The sequence below is a fragment of the Notolepis coatsorum genome, assembly GCF_963971535.1.
Source record: "Notolepis coatsorum genome assembly, contig: SCAFFOLD_137, whole genome shotgun sequence".
Lineage (NCBI taxonomy): Eukaryota > Metazoa > Chordata > Actinopteri > Aulopiformes > Paralepididae > Notolepis > Notolepis coatsorum.
This window is the reverse complement of record NW_028172131.1, coordinates 312018-334306: the sequence shown is the minus strand read 5'-3', so window position 1 is coordinate 334306 and position 22289 is coordinate 312018. Positions and strand designations below refer to the sequence as shown.

Sequence of the window (22289 nt, the reverse complement as noted above, 5' to 3'; positions counted from 1 at the left end):
CGGAGCTGGTGGTGGGAGCGGCCCCGGGGGACACTCCTCTTCTGCGGCTGAGGAGAGAGCCGCCACGCGGCGTACGGGAGGATGCTGTGGGAGTCCGTGATGTTTCAGCCCGCTGCCGCTGTCGGTCTGCCCTGGCCAGAGCTCCTGCCTCGGCGCGGGCGGGACGGTCCTCTGCCTCTTCGATGACATCCGTCATCTCCTGGGCGGTGAGCAGGCGGGCCTTGGTGGTGTTCCTCCTGACCTTTCCAGATCCTCCAGTGAACTCTATCTGGGCCAGGAGTTGTCTCAGGTCTGCCGTGATCCTCCCTGCTGTTACAAGGGGGTGGTTGAGGTAGGGGTTGGGGAGCACGGTATATATTATAGTGAGGAAGATGTAGATGTGGTGGCTATAGGGGGGGGGGGGTGAGAGGGGGGGGGGGTGATGGTTCAGTGATGGCTCTCTGGAAGAAGCTGTTCTGCTGCCTGGGAAATGGTGTTTCTGTAGGCCTGTAATGGCATTACAACAGTTTGAATACATTTGACATTTTGTATTATTCTTATTTATTATTGTATATATATATATATACATCATATAACCTATATTATATGTATCTATTTATTTATTATTTATTTATTACACCAATCAACATTGTTCTTTAAACTTAACCATGTCATGAATGTCATGCATCAAAATGTTCAAACAATATATTCAAACTGTTGTAATGCCAGACATTACAGGCCTACAGAAACACCATTTCCCAGGGTGCACTGGGGCCGCATGTCAAACATTCATGTTGATCAGAGCTAACATGCTACAAACATAGCATGTTGAGCAGAGCTAACATGCTACAAACATTTCATGTTGAGCAGAGCTAACATGCTACAAACATATGATGCTGAGCAGGGCTAACATGCTACAAACATTTCATGCTGAGCAGAGCTAACATGCTACAAACATTTCATGCTGAGCAGAGCTAACATGCTACAAACATATCATGCTGAGCAGGGCTAACATGCTACAAACATTTCATGTTGAGCAGAGCTAACATGCTAGTTAATATGCTAGGGAGCTAACAGCTAACATAAGCAAAGCACATGAACAGAGCAAGCAGAGCACATAATCATAATGCAAGCAGGGCACATGCACATTAAGCAAGCATGGAAGGTAAATGTAAACATACCATTGGGTCATCACGTTCCTGGTCTGCAGCTAACTCACTGAGCACAATGAGCTGACTCCATGATTGACTGAATGAGCTGGGGTTTCAATGCAAGTCCTCTGGGCTGCCCCCATAGATGCCAGATGGTAAACCAGTCAAGCCCTCCCATGCTGCCCGCATAGATGCCTGATGTAAATTATTCTCTTTTTACCCCTAAAGTTAATTAAATTTCAATTTACTTTGAAAATAGTTGCAAGGAGTACATTTGATCATTTAGGGGACATTTAAATTGTACCATTTGTTTTGGATAAATAATATATGTAATTTTGATTCAATAAAATACATTTGGCTCTCTTCTCCTAAAGAGTTCGACACCTCCCACTTAAGTTCCTGATCGCCGGATCGAGTGTGTATAGACAAGCAAGCATAGTCCAAAGTTAGCTACGTCGCTTGGCAGGTGTGTGTGGTGCCAAGATCGATGTGGGAATGAGGTATGAATGCACTTAGTCTTCTTGTATGACGAGTGTGTGTAGACGAGCAAGCATAGTCCAAAGTCAGCTACGTCTCTTGGCAGTTGTGTGTGGTGCCAAGATCGATGTGGGAATGAGGTATGAATGCACTTATTATCCGCTCTGTCCGATGCCATTTGTTGCGGACAAACAGATTTGGGCCAGCTAGCTCACTCCATTTTCCCAGAATCTGTCCACCCCGATTTGAATCGCTCTCAGTCGGCGCCAGGGATGGGTGCACAGGTCGAGTCCACTTGTATCACCTACCACAGAGGCACGGCCCAGGATGAGGGAGTTAGGCGTTAAATACTCGACTACATCCTCTTGGCTTTGGGCTCTAGCATCAATAGGGCGCTGATTTGTCAGGTTGGCCGCCTGGTAGACCAGGGTTTGAAGTTCTACCCACGTGAGCGCCTCTGTTGCGTCTCTGAGGTTGGTGAGCGCTCTTTTCAAAAGCTTCACTGCAGCCTCCGCTGCCCCATTCCGATGGGGAGCATCTGCAGGGTGGAACTTCCACTCCCATTCGGTCCCATTCTTAGCCTTTTCTTCATGCGCTTCTCTGACCAGTAGGAAAGTGACAGTAGTGTCACGGAACTCAACACCGTCTTGGGCCACGAGAGCCAAATCCTGAAAAGCTGCTGCTCTTTCTTTTGCAGATTTGGCCTGCCTCCCACTTTGCTGTTCCGGGAGCCTGGCAGTTGCCACCCAGCCAGGTTTCCACTGCTCGTCTGGTCCAGGCGACAATTCCGCACAACTTTGCGTTGCTCTGGCCTGACAGCTGTTTGGACTGGTCTCTGGTGACCGCTGCAGAGAATGCTTTCCTCTGGAGTCCTTTGATTTGATTAGCAACAGAATCTCGCTGGCGGTCTTCATGGGCCAGTCTGATTCAGGTGAGGCAAGGCCGATGGGATCATAAAAACCAGCGATCTGGCTTAACAGCATGCGCCGGGTGAGAGGGTTGGGTGTGCTGCTCCTGATCTCCTCCTCCCGTAGATCCAGCCATGTTCTCATCTTCCCTCGCTTCTTTGAGAAGTTTATCAATGTCAGAACACGGAGCTTGTCTGTTTCGGGTTCGTATCCAACCCCCAGCGCCTTATTCTCCTCATCCTGCATCTGGTTGGGAAGAATCAGGGTTGTGGGCAAGGTTGAGCGGCTTCTATTGGGGTCAGTGGAGTCCTCATTCCTCCCACTTTGACCCGTCCAGACCCACGGTTTGAGGGAGAAGCCGCCAGCTCTCAGGATCTTTTCCACTCCTTTGGTCGTCTCAATCAGAGGAGTGTTGCTGTGTTTGTCTGCCAGCCCATAGGTGAGGCAGTCCTTTATTTTCTCGAGGTCCCTTTCTTCTCCAAGGGTCATCTCTTTGCCTCCTGGGGGACAATTGCTGCACTTACAGCTCCCGCACTTCGGATCACAAGCCGCTCCGATGCTGTCCCACTTGAACCACTCAAACAACTCCTTGTTGGTGGCAGTGGTGTTGCTGAGGACCACGTCCTTTCTTGCTAGGTCTTCAGTCAGGCCTCTTGAGTCCACAAGGACCTCCTTGTCCTTCCTTGAGGATGTTCTCATGGATCTTGCGAAGTGAGTGTCGGACTGGTGCATGGTTAGATCGACCATTTCAAAGAGGTCAGGGTGTGTTCCGCCGACAGTCTTCCCCAGTGGTCCATCCCACAGGACTAGATCTCCCTGCATTTTGACTGGCTGTGGGACCAATCGACCTTCCCTGTGGCTAATCAGGAGGTCGATACTTTCAGGACGGACCAGGTCTTCCGTGGCGACGTCAGGAAAGATTTTCTGCAGCTTTTGTGGAGTGACAGACTGGCTCATCTCTGCGATGCTCTCCAGGCCATAGCAGAGCAGTTTGTGTTCTGCCACGGTCCCCTTGGAGGTTTTCACCCTCAGCCGTAGGGTATACCGCTTGGTTGTCACTGTCTTTTCCATCCCTCCGATATCCGATGCGAGGTCGATGAGGGCACCGATCAACTGGCCAGAATTCGTTGTTACTTCCAGCAACATCATAACCACTGGTTATTCCTGTTCAATGCCAGTATTGGTGCACATTGTAGTTGAGGCTCTGTTAGAAAACGCCTTTCTGACCTCTGCCCTTATGTTTTCTGAGACTTTAGAAAGGGCCTCTTCTTGGATGCTGGTCAGGCCTTTCTTCTCCACCTTTGAGCCACCTTGCCCCTCACAGCCGCTCTCCTTCCTCTGAGTAGTGGGCCTTGGGCAGAGCAGGTGGTTGTGTGGTGGTTCTGCTTTCCTACAGCCTGATTTGCTGCAGAGGAACCCTTGGTTACAACGGCCATCTCTTGGGTGGATGCTCAAGCACAGATAGCAAGTGCCATGAGCCCTTAGATGAGCCTTTTTCTTTGCCAGGTCCAACTTTTTGAAGGTTCTGCATGCAAAGAGCTTGCCAGGATGCGCCTCATCGCCGTAGCAGGTGCAGGAGCTTAACTGCTGCTTTGTCTGAGGACCTCTTTGGCCTGAAGTGGCTCTGGAAAAGGATCTTCTCACTCCCTTATCTGGTTTGTCATCCAGGCTTTTCTCTGAGGAGTTCTTCTCTCCAGGACTTGCTTCTAGCTGGTCAAGCTCCTCCAGGATTGCCTCCTGCTTTTTTAGGAATTGAAGCAAGCACTCAAAGTGGTCCTGGGGAACAAACCCGTTGGCAGGCTCATTTTTGTGAGCAATCCATTCCTTCTTTAGGGAGCTAGGCAGTTTGCTTTCTAGGGACTGAGCGACCAGACGGTTCTTTATAACGTCCTCTTCTCCCAAAATCAGGAGATTATCTAGAGCCCTCTCCACTGCCTGGATCAGTTCAATAGCCTTCCTTGGGTTGTTTCCCTTCACGGGGGGTAGGCCCTGGACCTCACTTGCGATCAGCTGGACGATCCTAGCTTTATTCCCATACCTGTTGGCAAGGCGATTAAACATCTCCTCTGCAGACTTGCAGCTAGATAGGACTAGGTCCCTTCTCACCTTCTCACTCAGGCTTGCAAGAAGGTGGAACCTTGTCACTCCAAAAGTCCTCTGCGGGTTCCCAAGCAGCTCGAGCTCCTCCCACTCCGCCTTCCACCGGTAATAATCGACCATGTCCCCAGAGAATGTGGGGAGGCATGCTCTCTCGAGAGGAAACTGGACTCTGGGTTGCATATAAGGAAGGACGCCTTGTGGAGCATTTGGGTACCCTGGCGGTGTGCCTGCGACATTTGGTGCAGCGCTGGTCCCAGCCAGAGACTGGATACTGGCTCCAGAACTTCTTGGAAGTGGCCCAGACGGACCAAGCAGGTCTACATGACCTGCAGCGATTTCCTGCTTGACACCGGGAGGCTCACTGAGAGAGAGAGGTTGATCATCTTTACTGGATCCAAGCAGATATGCATTGGCTGGCACTTCAGCCTTTACCCTCTCCTCTTCCTCTTCCTCCTCCTCATTCTGGCTCCAAGCAAAGCCCTTTCGTGACTTCAGGTTCATCCGCCGCCATTTCCGCTCCCAGTCACTCTGTAAGTCTCTTAGCCCGTCTCCTTGCTTTTTAAGCTCCTTTGTCTTGGTGCTGGAGACAAGACCTTCCCAAGCAGCCATTTTCTGCCCGAACCTGTGGATCTTCTCGCCCAGGCTCTCCCTCTGCACATCAAAGTCCTCCGCTAGTAACTCCTTCAAATCCAGCGCTTCTAATTCAGCCCACTTCTTTTCCGCTTTCTCGGCATCCAATTTGATGTCATCTTCAGCGAATCTGGACCATAGTGCTTCTTTAGTGAGTGTAAGCACTTCTTCATATCGGGTTGAGCACTTTGTTGTTTTCGCTTTTATGCTCTCGACTTCTTCTTTCACCTGAGGATCGTCGTTTTCATCTGCCTTCATTTCCTTCATCTGCCTTCAACGTATTCAGCCCCTGTGTCGCTGACCCTACCAAAGTCCACAACAAGGCCATTTAACTCATCAATGAGATTCCTCTACTCGAGCAGGTGAATCGTAAGAGCCATCCTGTTGGTCCTCTTACTGAAGGCAGTCTGCGCGACCGAGCGCTTTCCCTTTAGGGATTCCAGCACAGCTGAATCCATCCTCCTTTCTTAGAGCTGTCCAAGGTTTTTCCGACACTGGCAGGGGGCCTGCTGGACCTTTCCCTCCCTCCGTGGCGCTCCTCTTCCGGGCAACAATCTTCGGGGCAGACTCAGCTGGACGCTTGGGCCCGTGGTTTATAACTGTCAAGTTTGTTCTTATTTTCCCCACTTGAAGGGCTCAGGCAACGTGATCAAGGATGGATATAACTCTGTGACTTCTTTGACCTTTGTTTGTCATTTAATTGGTTGACAAATGGTTGTCACAATAGCAGTCACAATAGCAGGTTATAAACCTGAAAGGGTATGAAAGGAAATGTTTCAACATCAACAGAAATACATAGGCTATAATAATACCATAAATTATAGTTAACATTAATACATTTAGCCTATATTATCAATTCATTCAAATAAACAATTACCAAATGCATTTTCATTAAGAACATTCATTCAGCATTTACCAATACATTTGACATTTTGTATTATTCTTATTTATTATTATATATATATATACACCATATAACCTATATTATATATATATGTATCTATTTATTTATTATTTATTTATTACGATAAGTCAAGATAGACTGCGCTCACAAAATATAACACTGGGTGCTGAAATCCCGTGGAGTATATTAGAAAAAGAAAGCAATACGCTTGGACCAGCACTCACAGATTTTGATTATTTAATGGCAGCCTGAAACAAACATGTTTCGGAACAATTTATGTTCCTTCCTCAGTGTTGATGGCTAGCCATCAACACTGAGGAAGGAACATAAATTGCTAGCCATCAACACTGAGGAAGGAACATAAATTGCTAGCCATCAACACTGAGGAAGGAACATAAATTGCTAGCCATCAACACTGAGGAAGGAACATAAATTGCTAGCCATCAACACTGAGGAAGGAACATAAATTGTTCCGAAACATGTTTGTTTCAGGCTGCCATTAAATAATCAAAATCTGTGAGTGCTGGTCCAAGTGTATTGCTTTCTTTTTCTTATTTATTTATTACACCAATCAACATTGTTCTTTAAACTTAACCATGTCATGAATGTCATGCATCAAAATGTTCAAATGTATTGGTAAATGCTGAATGAATGTTCTTAATGAAAATGCATTTGGTAATTGTTTATTTGAATGAATTGATAATATAGGCTAAATGTATTAATGTTAACTATAATTTATGGTATTATTATAGCCTATGTATTTATGTTGATGTTTAAACATTTCCTTTCATACCCTTTCAGGTTTATAACCTGCTATTGTGACTGCTATTGTGACAACCATTTGTCAACCAATTAAATGACAAACAAAGGTCAAAGAAGTCACAGAGTTATATCCATCCTTGATCACGTTGCCTGAGCCCTTCAAGTGGGGAAAATAAGAACAAACTTGACAATGACTTTCTGGAGGGATTTTCTTTCATGTTCTGTGCAGTTTGCGTACCATGCTGTGATGGAGTGTGTTAATGCTCTCAATAGAGCAGTGGTAGAAGGCCTGAAGCAGCTCAGCAGACTTTCTCCTTAAAAATTAAAGCCGCTGTTGGGCCTTTGTTACCAGTGCAGTGGAGTTGGTGGTCCATGTGAGGTCCTCAGTGATGTGGGTCCCTGGGAACTTAAAGCAGAGGACTCTCCACTTCCTCACCTGCGATGAGTGGCCGAATTTGGCTCTGGGCGTTCCCAGACAAAGAGAGGGACCGAGATTGGCTTATGTTCCTTTACTCAATAGGATCCCCATGTACTTATACTAAGCAGTATACTCAATAGGATCCCCATGTACTTATCCTAAGCAGTATACTCAATAGGATCCCCATGTACTTATCCTAAGCAGTATACTCAATAGGATCCCCATGTACTTATCCTAAGCAGTATACTCAATAGGATCCCCATGTACTTATCCTAAGCAGTATACTCAATAGGATCCCCATGTACTTATCCTAAGCAGTATACTCAATAGGATCCCCATGTACTTATCCTAAGCAGTATACTCAATAGGATCCCCATGTACTTATCCTAAGCAGTATACTCAATAGGATCCCCATGTACTTATCCAAAAAGTATCTGGAGATGATGTGGATTTGACACAGTGGATTCTTGAACACGAAAAAATGAAACTCAAAACATTTGAATACACTGAGCACAATATACAGGATATAGAAAATGATATTGACCCAGACAATAATCTATTCTTCAACATCAACGACAACTGCTGCTACGATACTGAAGATCAGTACAACAGGACAATTAAGACAGTTAACAAACTATCAATAATTCACTTCAATTCAAGAAGTCTGTACGCAAACTTTAACAGCATTAAGGAATATTTAAACCAGTTTACACAACCATTTAACATAATTGCCATTTCAGAAACTTGGATGAATGAGGAAAAGGGAATGGATTTTGAAATGGTCGGATATGAACTCAACTATATGAACAGAAAAAATAAGAGTGGAGGAGGAGTGGCTGTGTATGTGGATAATAACTTGAATTATAAGATTGTAGAAAAAATGACAAATGTGATTGATAATTTATTAGAATGTATAACAATAGAAATATGTGTAGAAAAAAAGAAAAATATAATTGTGAGCTGTATATATAGAGCACCAGGTTCAAATATTGAAGTTTTCAAGGACTGGATGGAAGAAATGTATATAAACAATAATCAAAAGGCTATTTTCATCTGTGGGGATTTTAACATTGATCTTTTAAATCCAAACAAACATAAAATGACTGAGGAATTCATCAACACATTGTATAGTTTGAGCCTTTATCCAAAAATCACAAGACCCAGCCGAATCACATCCCATTGTGCCACTCTGCTAGACAATATATTTACGAACATTATAGAAAACAATACAGTGAGTGGATTACTAATAAATGACATCAGCGACCATTTACCAGTTTTTACAGTTTATGACAACAACTACACAGAAAACAAGCAGGACAATAAACTACAATTTAAACGAGTAAGGACTGAAGAATCAATGAACGCTTTCAAAAATGATTTGCTACAACAAAATTGGGAGATAGTATATAAAGAGGAAGACACTGATAAAGCATATGAAACATTCTTATCTATATTTAACTTACTATATCACAAACATTGTCCAATAAAAGAATATAGCAGTAAACATAAACACTCAGACAGCCCATGGATCACAAGGGGATTACAGAATGCATGTAAAAAGAAAAATACACTATATAGAGAATTTATAAAACATAGAACTAAAGAGGCAGAAAATAAATATAAGAAATATAAAAATAAGTTGACTAATATTATGAGAAGATGTAAGAAGGATCATTATAGTCGAATATTAGATAACAACAAATATAATATTAAGGGTGTTTGGAAGATATTAAATGGTATTATCAGGAATGGATCAAGACAAATAAACTATCCTCAGTATTTTATGGAAAATGATCAAACTATTAGCAATATGGATGATGTGGTTAACAACTTTAATAAATTTTTTGTAAATATTGGACCAGAATTAGCTGGAAAAATCCCAGATCCAGTGACTCCTGAAGACATAAAAGACAATTATATTGAAAGAAATCCTAGTTCAATGTTTCTGGAAGCGGTAGATGAAAATGAAATTATAGAAACTACTAATAAATGTAAAAACAAGACATCTACAGACAGTAATGAAATAGATATGAAAATAGTAAAACATTTCATTAGTGGGATTTCAAAACCACTCACGCACATCTGCAATTTATCATTCAAAACTGGTCGATTTCCGAATAAAATTAAAATAGCAAAAGTCATACCTCTGTTCAAGACTGGAGATAAACACCACTTCACAAATTATAGGCCTGTTTCTCGACTTCCTCAGTTTTCAAAAATATAGCCAGTATGGATTCAGAACACACCGGTCAACATCACTAGCGTTAATAGAACTCATTGAAAAAATCACAAATTCCATAGATCAAAAAAAACATGTAGCTGTAGTATTCATTGACCTAAAAAAAGCATTTGATACTATTAATCATGATATATTAATCAGGAAATTGGAGATATATGGGATCAGGGGGGTAGTATTGGACTGGGTGAGAAGCTTTCTAAATAAAAGACAACAATTTGTGACAATGAGAAATTATAAATCTGAATGTTTGGACATTGCTTGTGGTGTCCCCCAGGGGTCAGTGTTGGGTCCAAAACTGTTCATCTTGTACATTAACGAGATATGTAAAGTATCCAATATATTTAAATGTATTTTATTTGCGGATGACACTAATCTTTTTTTTTCTGGTGAGAATGTCCAGCATCTTTTAGAGGTCATCACATCTGAAATGAAGAAATTGAAGGAATGGTTTGATAGAAACAAATTATCATTGAACTTGAGCAAAACTAAAATTATGTTGTTTGGAAACTGTAGATTGGATACTCAGGTACAAGTTAAAATAAATGATGTGATTATTGAAAGAGTTTATGAAAATAAATTCCTAGGTGTAATAATAGACCATAAAATCTGTTGGAAACCTCATAAAACATGTCCAATCTAAACTCTCATGAAGCATTTCAGTCATGAGTAAAGTAAAGCACATTCTGGATAGAAAATCACTCTACATTCTTTACTGTTCACTAGTTTTACCATATTTAAATTACTGTGCTGAAGTCTGGGGAAACACTTATAAGTCTACACTACAACCACTTTTTATACTCCAAAAAAGGGCCATAAGGATAGTTCACATTGCAGGTTATCATGATCACACTAACATATTGTTTTTGGAGTCAAAGACATTGAAGTTAAATGATCTTGTGGAATTTAAAACGGCACAATTAATGTATAAAGCAAAAAGTCATGCACTTCCAAGAAACATTCAAGAATTGTTCTTTGATAGGGAGGGGGGTTATAATCTGAGGGGAGAACACAATTTAAAAGTGCTAAACGTACGCACTACCATGAGAAGACACTGCATCTCAATATGTGGAGTGAAACTGTGGAACAGTCTAAATGTGGTGCTAAAGCAATGTCCAAACATGAGACAATTCAAACTGATGTATAAGGAAATTATGTTCACAAGGTACAGGGATGAGGAAGGGACTTGATATTCACGGGTGTTTACATTTTTATTTTGTTTTCTATTTTATTTATTTCATGTTTTACATATATAGTTTTTGTTTTTTGTTTTGCATATATATATATATTTTTCTTTTTCTTTTCTTTTTTATGTTTTAAAATAGTACACTCATTTGAGTAGTGGAAAAGGGGTAGGATTAAATAAGTGTATACTTCTTCCTACTCCTTTTCGAACATGTAGATTGAGTTGTTTTGCTTTTGTTATTCTTTGTTTGTATTCATTGCATGTTCGAAATAAAGATTTCAAATCAAATCAAATCAAGTATACTCAATAGGATCCCCATGTACTTATCCTAAGCAGTATACTCAATAGGATCCCCATGTACTTATTCTAAGCAGTATACTCAATAGGATCCCCATGTACTTATCCTAAGCAGTATACTCAATAGGATCCCCATGTACTTATTCTAAGCAGTATACTCAATAGGATCCCCATGTACTTATACTAAGCAGTATACTCAATAGGATCCCCATGTACTTATCCTAAGCAGTATACTCAATAGGATCCCCATGTACTTATACTAAGCAGTATACTCAATAGGATCCCCATGTACTTATCCTAAGCAATACTCAATAGGATCCCCATGTACTTATTATAAGCAGTATACTCAATAGGATCCCCATGTACTTATCCTAAGCAGTATACTCAATAGGATCCCCATGTACTTATACTAAGCAGTATACTCAATAGGATCCCCATGTACTTATCCTAAGCAATACTCAATAGGATCCCCATGTACTTATCCTAAGCAGTATACTCAATAGGATCCCCATGTACTTATCCTAAGCAGTATACTCAATAGGATCCCCATGTACTTATCCTAAGCAGTATACTCAATAGGATCCCCATGTACTTATTCTAAGCAGTATACTCAATAGGATCCCCATGTACTTATCCTAAGCAATATACTCAATAGGATCCCCATGTACTTATCCTAAGCAATACTCAATAGGATCCCCATGTACTCATACTAAGCAATATACTCAATAGGATCCCCATGTACTTATCCTAAGCAATACTCAATAGGATCCCCATGTACTTATCCTAAGCAGTATACTCAATAGGATCCCCATGTACTTATCCTAAGCAGTATACTCAATAGGATCCCCATGTACTTATTCTAAGCAATATACTCAATAGGATCCCCATGTACTTATCCTAAGCAATATACTCAATAGGATCCCCATGTACTTATACTAACAGTATACTCAATAGGATCCCCATGTACTCATACTAACAGTATACTCAATAGGATCCCCATGTACTTATCCTAAGCAATATACTCAATAGGATCCCCATGTACTTATACTAACAATATACTCAATAGGATCCCCATGTACTTATACTAACAGTATACTCAATAGGATCCCCATGTACTCATACTAACAGTATACTCAATAGGATCCCCATGTACTTTGTTTTAAGTCGCTCCACACCACTGCGGGGCACAGGACGATTATGAGGTAACTATCACCAGAGCCAGACTCAGAGGATTTGGAGCAGCTGTCGTGTATTAAGCCAGTGGTTCTTAAACCAGGAGTCCTTCCGGTAGTTCCAGAGGGGCCCCAGAAAAATGGGGCCAATAGTCCAATGAGAGAATACAGTATATTCTGATTATCCTGATCATAGGTGTCACTGTCTACTGTTATCTCAGCTATAGAAGCTCATCTCTGGACTAAATCACATCCAACAACAAAGATCTTCTCAGATCAAAGTCTAATGAAATAGAGCAATACACTGGATTAAAGAGATTATGCAATATATCAAGCTACAGAAGATACAGAAGGGTCTGATTTGAGATTTTATGCAATTTGGGAACCTTTCTTGACATTTGTCGAAAAGATTTAATCAGAGAATGTAACCCCATGTTTATTTCTGTATGTGTGTGTCTCCTCATCAATTGTGTAAAATGACTTACTTTAATTGAGTAAAACCAGGAACCTTCTGATTACCAGACGACCGCTCTACCTCCTGAGCCACTGTCACCATGTTTTGATATTAACAGCAAACCAGAGGAAATTATATGCAGTCATACAGCTGCTGCCTAGAAATGGTCTATAATATCTATATCATAAGGGAAAGCCAATCAGGCAACATCTGTTGCTGTCTATCGCTTTATAGTACATACTCGCGTGTTATTTTCATTCATCAGATAATACCTACAACTTCCAGAAGCAGGACACTAATAACCTGGACTTTCCGTATGACTACTCCTCCATCATGCACTATGGAAGGTAAGATGAGGAGAAAGGTAGAGAAAAGCCTACCGCTAGGCTAAAGAACAATCTACATGTTTCTCAATCTCAATTCACAAGGAATGCCTGTTCTTCTCCAATCATCTTGGTCTCCATCGCTGCAGGACGGCCTTCACCAACAAGCACAGAGAGGAAACCTTAACGCCCATCCCTGACGCCACCGTTCCCATTGGACAGAGGAGGAGCTTGTCTGACCTTGACATTCTCAAGCTCAACAAGCTCTACAAATGCTGTAAGTGTGACCAGTGTAGCCACAAGTACACACAGACCATGTCTAATGTCAAATGCATAGTTTGTCCCTAGTAGCTTCAAGAACACTAATAATATAATGTATACTAATTAGGGTGTAGTGGTTAAGACCCCCTATCTCTGGAACCATAAGTACATGGAGTCCTGTCAGAACGCTGTGTCTGTGTTTCTGCCTACTCTGTCTCCCACCTCCTTAGCCTTCCAAACTAAATAGACATTGTGCAACAATAACATTCAACTTCATTGTGTATGCATGCACTGCATATAGAAGAACAATAATGCAGAATAGTAGGGGTGGGAATCACCAGAGTCCCCACGATCACAATACTAGAGTCATGATACTGTAATATCACGATGTTTTACCTTTTTTTAACTGCAAATTCAACAACTGCAATGAAAATATACATCTGTTTTATCTAATATGATACAGTAAGGTTGTTAGTCTGTTCACCTCACTCCAATAATTCGTATTGCAGCACAATGGGATTGATACTTGGCATCAGTGTATCGATATAATATCGGCATGCAAAATATCACTGTATCAAATTTCCCCCCCACCCCTACAGAATAGAATGTAGCACGATCCAGGACCTTATTGCCAAATGTACCTCACACACATAGTGAACAGTGTATTCTTGGTACAGTATGTTACCTGCCACTGCATGCCTGTCAGTATCATCAGAGTCCAAGATTCCATTGGCTGCTACAATATTCATTATAGCACTGCGTGATTATTAATATCAAATATTTGGATTTCTCCACAGAAAGGGAGAGGAGGCAACAGAGCCAGCTGTGGATGAGATTGATGTCAACAATATCTCTGTTTACTTCAAGAGGACATTTGCCTCCTACTGTATCATAATATAACTAGGGCTGTCAGTTTATCGGGTTAATTAGATTAATTAATTACACAGCAAATTATCACGTTATGAAAATTGAAAATTAACTCAAAATGATTTTTTTTAAATATATGATAATAATACATTTTATAATTTTTATTTTTTTAATCTCATTCATTCCATAATAACGTAGAATAAACATTTACAGACTTTTTTTTCTAAATGGGCCATTTGCATGTTCTTGGGATCTGATTCTAGGGACATCTATGGATCTCAGGGAATGTATTCCCAGTGTCAGAAATACTGTGTCTGTTACTAGGCTTGAGTAAATTGTAATGAACCAAATGAGAATATCAATTCAATTATTATTATTTTTTTACTGTGAATAACACCATGCTAAAATTGACCAGACCTGACAAATCTAAGCAAATGAATAAAGGGAAGATGATTAAACAGAAGGTTTTGTAGATACAGTACTGAATTCTGCCATCCGGACACATGCAATTTGAAATATGATTATAGAATATAAAATATCAGGCCTAAAATGGTTATGCGATTAAAATGTGATTAATTCAATTAATTAAGTACAAATACTGTAATTAATTAGATAAAAAAATTGAATCGCCTGACAGCACTAAATATAACCTTTATGATTTATGGATAAATAAAGAGACATTACCATTCAAGTTGCTATTCTGTGTGACCTTCAACAACCAATTATTTGAAAGACCCGTGAAAGACCCGTGTACCAGAAAGAGTTAACAAATGTAGTTGGTGGGGGGGGGCAAACAATGAAAATAATCAAATCAAATTTACAAATAAAATAAACAAAAAGGGTTGCGATATTTTAATAACTGAGTTGACATCCATATTGGTTGCCGGTGTCGTCTGTATCTGTACCTCCAAAGGGAACTTATCTCCTGATACATCCGTTCCCAGTGGGGTTTATTTCTGACATCATTGTCAATTTCTTTAGCTTTCCAACAACTGTCCCTCCGGTTGGTTACTCTTGCCATGTTTTTAAACATTTGGATCTCAGAAGTATTACAGCTCAGTGAAATGCTAAGGTAGCAGTCCCTATAAACACAACCCCTGTTAGCTGGAATACCAAACCACTACTATGATCAACCGCATAGTATGAGTTTGTGTGAAAACACCATAGGCCAGAAAACAAGCTCGCAATGTAAAGACGTGAAAAAAGTTTGTTATGACACTACCTTGGTCACGCCAATGGAACGAAGTGTCAATATTCAGTTCATCATTTGTTCAACTTTCAATCTTCTGCCGTGCCTACATCCTTATATCTGATGTGAGGCCACGACTCCTAGTCCACCTGCATAACTGTGACATCATGACTAATTGGAAAGGCTTACAGTTTCACAAATCTAGGATGTTGGAGTCCCATAAGCAAGGCCAGATTAAGAATTCAGAGGCCCCCGGGCCAGATTCTTGTGGATCTCATGTATCTAGAGTCCAAATCCGATCCTAGCCAATCAGATTCGAGCTGACTGCCACACCCTAAAAGTTTAAAACAGGGCTGTGAGGAAGACATACGAGTGTGGCCTCCCCTTTGCACTCAGCATATTTTCCCCCCTGGAGGCGGGGCAGGTCAGAACACGTCTGAACGTCATCTCCTCGCGGGATTGATTGAAAATGTTATTAACAGAGCGGGCACGTTCGAATCCTCTATTAGTGTATCTAACTTTTAGCACTTTAATAGCAACTTATTTTCGCCGGCGGGACATTTACTGAGGACCAGCAGAGCACACCACTGTGGATATTATGATTTAACAAATCTATCTGGCAAGAGGAGGACCACATTATTGACCAGGTAAGCACTGAGCAGCCTGACTAACTAACGTTATCAGGCAAGCTTGTATACCCTTTCATGACTGCAATGCAAGCCAGGTGCTGGAATACGCAGTCACTTATTCCTCGTAGTAGCCAGGTTAATGTGCACCATCAAGCACTGCTTAAAAGCTAGCGGTGGGTCCAAAATATATCGGATATAAATGTCAAAGGTACCCAGCGTTCCATTAGGGTTTCACACACAGATGCGGCGGGGTTTGAAAGCTCGGCGTTGCTAATAAACATTTTAAATCATTTTTATAAACGAGTAAAACTGAGGCTGAAATGGCTACTTCCGCATTTTACAGTAGGAGCGCTCTAATGGCTGGGCGCACCGCGCAACAGACACGTGAATGAATGAATGAATGAATGAATGAATGAATGAATGAAAACTTTATTTAACAGATTGCAGAATGGGTACAATACAGTACGGCTCAATACACACAATTGTTAAGGGGATGCAGACCAGAGAAATACGTTTGTCTTGTCTTGTTTGTCTAGACTCTAGACGTCATATTCTCTCCCGGCCGTATGTATATTTCTCTCCCACCCACCCACCCCCTCCTAATGTACAGTCTCCTCCCCACCGTATATTTCTCTCCCACCCACCCACCCCCTCCTAATGTACAGTCTCCTCCCCACCGTATATATATATATATTCTCTCCCCACCGTATGTATATATTCTCTCCCACCCACCCACCCCCTCCTAATGTACAGTCTCCTCCCCATCATATGTATATACTCTGTCAGGATCTATGGGTAACAGTACTGTATATTTGAATATCGTATATGTCACAAATGTAACCATACTAAATACCTGTATGTCATGTATGTCCCTATGCCATAAATGTCATGATGTCTTGTATGTCATAAATGTCACTATGAATTGAAAATGGGGGACCCTGATGTAAACAAGATGAAAGTCTTTCTCTGGTCTGCATCCCCTTATACAATTGTGTGTATTGAGCCGTACTGTATTGTACCCATTCTGCAATCTGTTAAATAAATAAAAAGAAAGTTTGACTGGCCGCCGAGCCATACTGTAGTGTACATGGTGACTGCTTGACTTAAAAAAATAAAAATAAAAAATATTAATAAAAATATTAAATTTTTTTTTTTATAATTTTTTTTTGGCTTCCCCTGTTATTTTACCCACGCTACACCACTGCCGCTGCCTCTTCTCTGTCGCTAGCATCAATAATAATAACGTTAGCATTCTTGTCCTCTCTGCCCGCGGCACCTGGCTCAGCCTCTTTAACGTTGCTGCTACTACTAGTGCTAGCCAGGGGGCTATCCTCCTCCTTACTTGACAAGGTGAAAAAAGTTGAGATAGTCGGTATGCTTTGAAGTAATGCGCTCTTTCTGTCCCTTTCCTGTTTAGATTTTTACTTAGCAGCTCCGCTTTCCCACCATTTAACTTTTTTATCCATGTTTTTTGAGTCTCATATGATCATACAGTACTACTCGAGTCTTAGCCTACCGTTTCTGGTGCGATCTGATTGGCCACTGACGTTTCTTAGGCAACTCTTTCGAAGTTGGTTAAGGTTAGAGTATGGAATCAGGGCTGGTGTTCTATCACCCTGCTCTAAGACAAACTCTAACCTTAACCAACTTCAAAAGAGTGCCTAAGCTTAACCGGTGGTGAAAGAAAGATGGGTCACACGATTGGCGCTACCAGAAACGTCAGTGGCCAATCAGAGCGCAGAACGCGAACGCGGAACTGGAAATCCGTTGGTAAAAGTTTTTTTTTATTGCTGTTTTTACCTCAAATGGAAAACCTCAAACTCTTATGAAGAGGAGAAAAAATACTCAAGATTAGCCACTTGCAGACAGCAGGGTGTGACGTACTGTATATTTTAGTTGATGAAATATTTTTGTTGACTAAATATTTTAGTTGATGAAATATGTTTTCATTTCAGTGTCACAGTATGACATCGATCTCCAAAATAAGAAAAAATAATTAAATAAAATGTGGGGCCTCTGGTGACGAGGGGCCTCCAATTTTTTTTTAAATAAAAGTTAAAAAAGAATAAACAAATATTTGGGGCCTCTAGTGACGAGGGGCCTCAAAGAAAATAAAATAAAAGTAAAAAAAAGTATAATTTGGGGCCTCTAGTGACCAGGGGCCTCCAAAAAAAAATCTTAAAAAAAAAAAAAAAATCTAAAAAAAAAAAAAAAATTATTTTTTTTAGGCCCCTCATCACTAGAGGCCCACGGGCCGCGGCCCGGACGGCCCGGTCGTTAATCCGGCCCTGCCCATAAGTTATTTTGTTTTGAGGATTCTGTGCGACATTAGTAAAAGAAAAGGAACATTTATTGATCAAATACAATCATATAAAAAGAAAATTATGTCATTGTTTGGATAAAGTAGAAGTTTAACCATGTAGATTTTAAAGTGGGACCACTGGGTCCACAGGTGGCCGCACTAACCAGCTGAGCTAAAGGGTTTGGCCCATTAGCTGATGCTGGTTGACTGTGACCAACTCCTCAGTAGTTTACAGAAGTCATGAAATACACATTTGTACCAATTTGGTCAGAGACATAAAACATTACGAGTCCATCTTTTCAGCAGTGTCCTGTTTGTTGCCAGAGTCCGTCTGTGTGGTGCTTCCCTCTGTCTGTGTGCTGAGGAACTGTGGTGTTGGTGTCTGGTCTTCTCCAGGCAACATCTGATGGCAACCTCTCTCTCAGCCTCCTCAGCAGATGGAGGCTTTGCTGCCTGGATGTGGAGCCTCCCGTCCTGAGCCAGGGAGCAGGTGACGGCCTCAGGATCGACCCCTTCAGGCAGATCAAACTCCTGTCTGAACTCCTGCCGTCTGTAAGAGTAGGAGCTTTTCCCCTCCCCCTGCTTCTTCTCTGTCTTCCCACTGACTCTCAGCTTCCTGCCCACCTGCTTGACAGACAGCTCCTCTGGGGAGAAGTCTTTAGTGTCCAGGGTCAGGGCAAAGCTCTCTCCCTCTTTCTCCAGCTTGTAGGAGACTGGCTGGATGGCCACAGAGGCTGGGACACGCTCCACCTCCTCCAAGATCTTCTGTTGAAGTTTGTCCATCAGCTCCAGACTGCTGTGGAGCGTCTGCATGTTTCTCTGCAGTCTCTCCCGCTGGCAGGGAAGAGGTGAGACCTCTGGCCAGAGACTGGAATCCACGGTAGCACAGCATCTTTACTGACTGCTGAGTCCTCTTGTTGTGATGGAAGGCTGGAGTGTGTTCAGTGTTGCTTGTGTTGCGTTGTGTCTCAGCAGTGGGACTGTCTCAGCTTTTATATTCTGCCTCTGGGAGTTCCAGTGTCTTCAGGAATGTTCCTGTCATTACCACAAGTCTCCACTGGGTGGCAGCCTCACTGTAGGTGATGTAAACAAACCACTCCTCATCTTCTAAAATAGGAATGGTCCGGATTCCGGAATGACATGTCAAGTATATCATATAGATTGTGTACTAGCACATAATGTTTATGCTGTTATTAGTGCTGTGTGTGTTCAGAAATACTCTCTGCTTCGAAGTGGTTATGCTTTGGCCCTCTTTCAAAGTGGGTTATGCTTAGAGTTTGGAATCAGGGCTGGTGGTCCATCGCCCTGCTCTAAAGAGAAACTCTAAGCATAACCACTTCGAAAGAGGGCCAAATCATAACCACTTCGAAGCAGAGAATATATATGTACAAGGCGGAAGAGCCCTTCGGAGCTAAACCAATAAGAGAGGGTCTTCGCTGTACGCGGGCTAGCCAATCAGAGAGCGTCTTTGCAAACTACTGCTACGGAAAAAAAAATCACGGGGAAGGAGAGCACCCTGTTGGAGACAAAGATATATATAGAACACTAGATAGCTTACCCGCGCTGCCGGCCAATGGAGAGCGACGTCGTCGTAGGGCGGCCATCTTGCCCCAGGCAGCTCAGCTGATAACATAAATGTACTATTTAAATAACCATAGATTGCTCAATTCTTTACCAATTTTCAAACGGGTTGGTTTGCTATAAACATCAAAGATGTAGTTATGATAAGTAGGCATAGGCCTACTTATAAATAATTTTCTTTTTTTTTAAAGACGTTTTTTTACAAACCGCTTGAATCATGTTAATAATGCTTGTAATAAACCAAACCGTTTGTAAATCCGTCAATATTTCAGCGAGTTATGAGTATTTTTGTCTGTGCAGATCACTCACCCTCCAACAGCTACCATAGAACGTAACAGACAGGCTGACTGGGGCAAGATGGCGGCGGTTCAGCGACGCTGGTGACTCCGCCTTAAGCTATCTAGTGTTCTATATGTTAAGTTCACTTCTACTGCGGCCATTACGGTAATCTGGATAAAGGTGAATGGGCTCTGTTGTTGCGCGTCACTGGTTTTGGACTGGAGGAAGGCTGTGGCCACTACGCTGTGGAGCGTGAAATAAACATGAATGAAAGATAACGGTTGTCTTATTTGCAGCTTAACATGGTAGCAGAGGATGTCGGCCTCTAACGTTAATAACTACAGGCAGCCGCCTGGACTGGACGAAAAGACGTCTTTTGAGAAGTGGAAGAATGAAGTTGAGATGTGGAGTCGGGTGACGGATTTAGCCAAGAAGAAACAAGCGTTGGCTGTTGCTCTATCGTTGACAGGTAGGGCGAGGGATACTGCATTGGAAATACCTGTCGATGATCTAAATAAGGATGATGGAATGGTAACTTTGATTCGGGAACTTGACAGGGTGTTTTTGAGAGAAGAGAAGGACCGGGCTTACGAAGCCTATTCGGAGTTTGATCAGATTTCGCGAGGAGACGGCGTCTCTATGGTGGACTATATTGTTGATTTTGAACAGAAGTACAACCGGATCAAGAAATTCGATATGGTTCTACCTGACGCTGTTTTGGCATTCAAACTACTGGATACAGCGGGCCTCGACATCAAAGACAAACAGCTGGCATTGACTGCCTGTGGTAAGCACACCTTTGTTGATATGAAGTCAGGACTGAAACGTATATTTGGAGAAAAAACGGAGAAAAGGGCAGGAGGCATTACTGTGAAGCAAGATGCAGCTTTTTACACAGATCAGAGACGAGAGCAGCAGAGGCGGGAGCAGCCGCAATCTCAAAGTGGACAAGTTAGAGGACCATTCGCAGGCACAAATCCGCTTGATAAATTTGGAAGACGAACGAAGTGTGGGATTTGTCAGAGCACATTCCACTGGGTGAAAGATTGCCCAAACAAGAAAGAATATGTAAAAGTGACGGAAGAAAATGAAGAGCCAGATGAGTGTAATATAACACTTATTTCTAAGGAATCAGATGCAGCAATATTCATGGTTGAGGCTCTGGGAACGGCCGTCATTGATACGGCATGTACACGGACTGTATGTGGTGAAAAATGGCTGGATAACTATGTTGGGGGACTAAATGAGAAACAAGTCAAAAGGTTGGTTAGCACAGAGTGTAGCAAACCTTTTAAGTTTGGGGATGGGCGAGTTGTGCATTCTACAAAAAAGGTCAAGATACCAGCCAAGATAGGAGAAACAAAATGTTATATTGAAACAGAGGTAGTCTCATCTGACATTCCTTTACTGCTCAGTAAAACTTCGTTAAAGAGAGCAGGAGCTGTGTTGAACCTGGAAAACGATACAGCTATAATGTTTCAGAAACCAGTAGCTCTAGAGTTGACTTCATCTGGACACTACTGTCTGAACATACTGGATAAGGAGTCCCCGAGTGAAGCATATGAGAATGTGGTCCTGGCCATCACAGATAATATGACCAGTGTGGAAAAACACAAAGCTTTACTTAAACTTCACAAGCAATTTGGACATGCATCAGTTGATAGGCTAAAGAAGCTGCTGACAAATGCTGGAAACACGGATGATGAATGCACTGCTATTCTAGGGGAAATAGTAGGAAAATGTGAGATATGTCTCAAGTACAGCAAGGCTAAACCCAAGCCTGCTGTTGGTCTGCCCATGGCCTCCAGGTACAACGAGACTGTGGCAGTTGATCTACATGAGCTAGAACCAAATGTGTGGTACCTACACATTATCGATCACTTCACTCGCTTTAGTGCAGGTAGCATCGTGACCTCAAAGAAGCCAAGTGTGATAGTGAACAATTTTGTGCATTCCTGGATCAGTGTCCATGGTCCACCTGAGCGTCTCTTCACTGACAACGGTGGAGAGTTCAATAATGAGGAAATAAGAGACATGGCGGAGAACTTCAACATCGAGATCAAGACGACTGCTGGCTACAGTCCATGGAGCAATGGTTTGCTGGAACGCCACAACCAATCCCTTACAGAGATACTACTGAAGGTAAAACTTGACAAAGGACTTGACTGGAAAACGGCTCTTGAT

The 22289-nt window shown here is 42.0% G+C and overlaps 1 pseudogene across 1 annotated transcript; it reads right to left on the bottom strand.

The window, feature by feature from the left end:
- Positions 1 to 18528: 18528 nt before the first annotated feature.
- On the bottom strand, positions 18529 to 21425 carry LOC311248109 (heat shock protein 30-like; annotated as a pseudogene). Its single transcript has 2 exons — positions 21394 to 21425; positions 18529 to 19113 (listed from the first exon to the last, which is right to left on the bottom strand). The product of its transcript is annotated as a heat shock protein 30-like (transcript).
- Between the last annotated feature and the right edge of the window lie 864 nt (positions 21426 to 22289).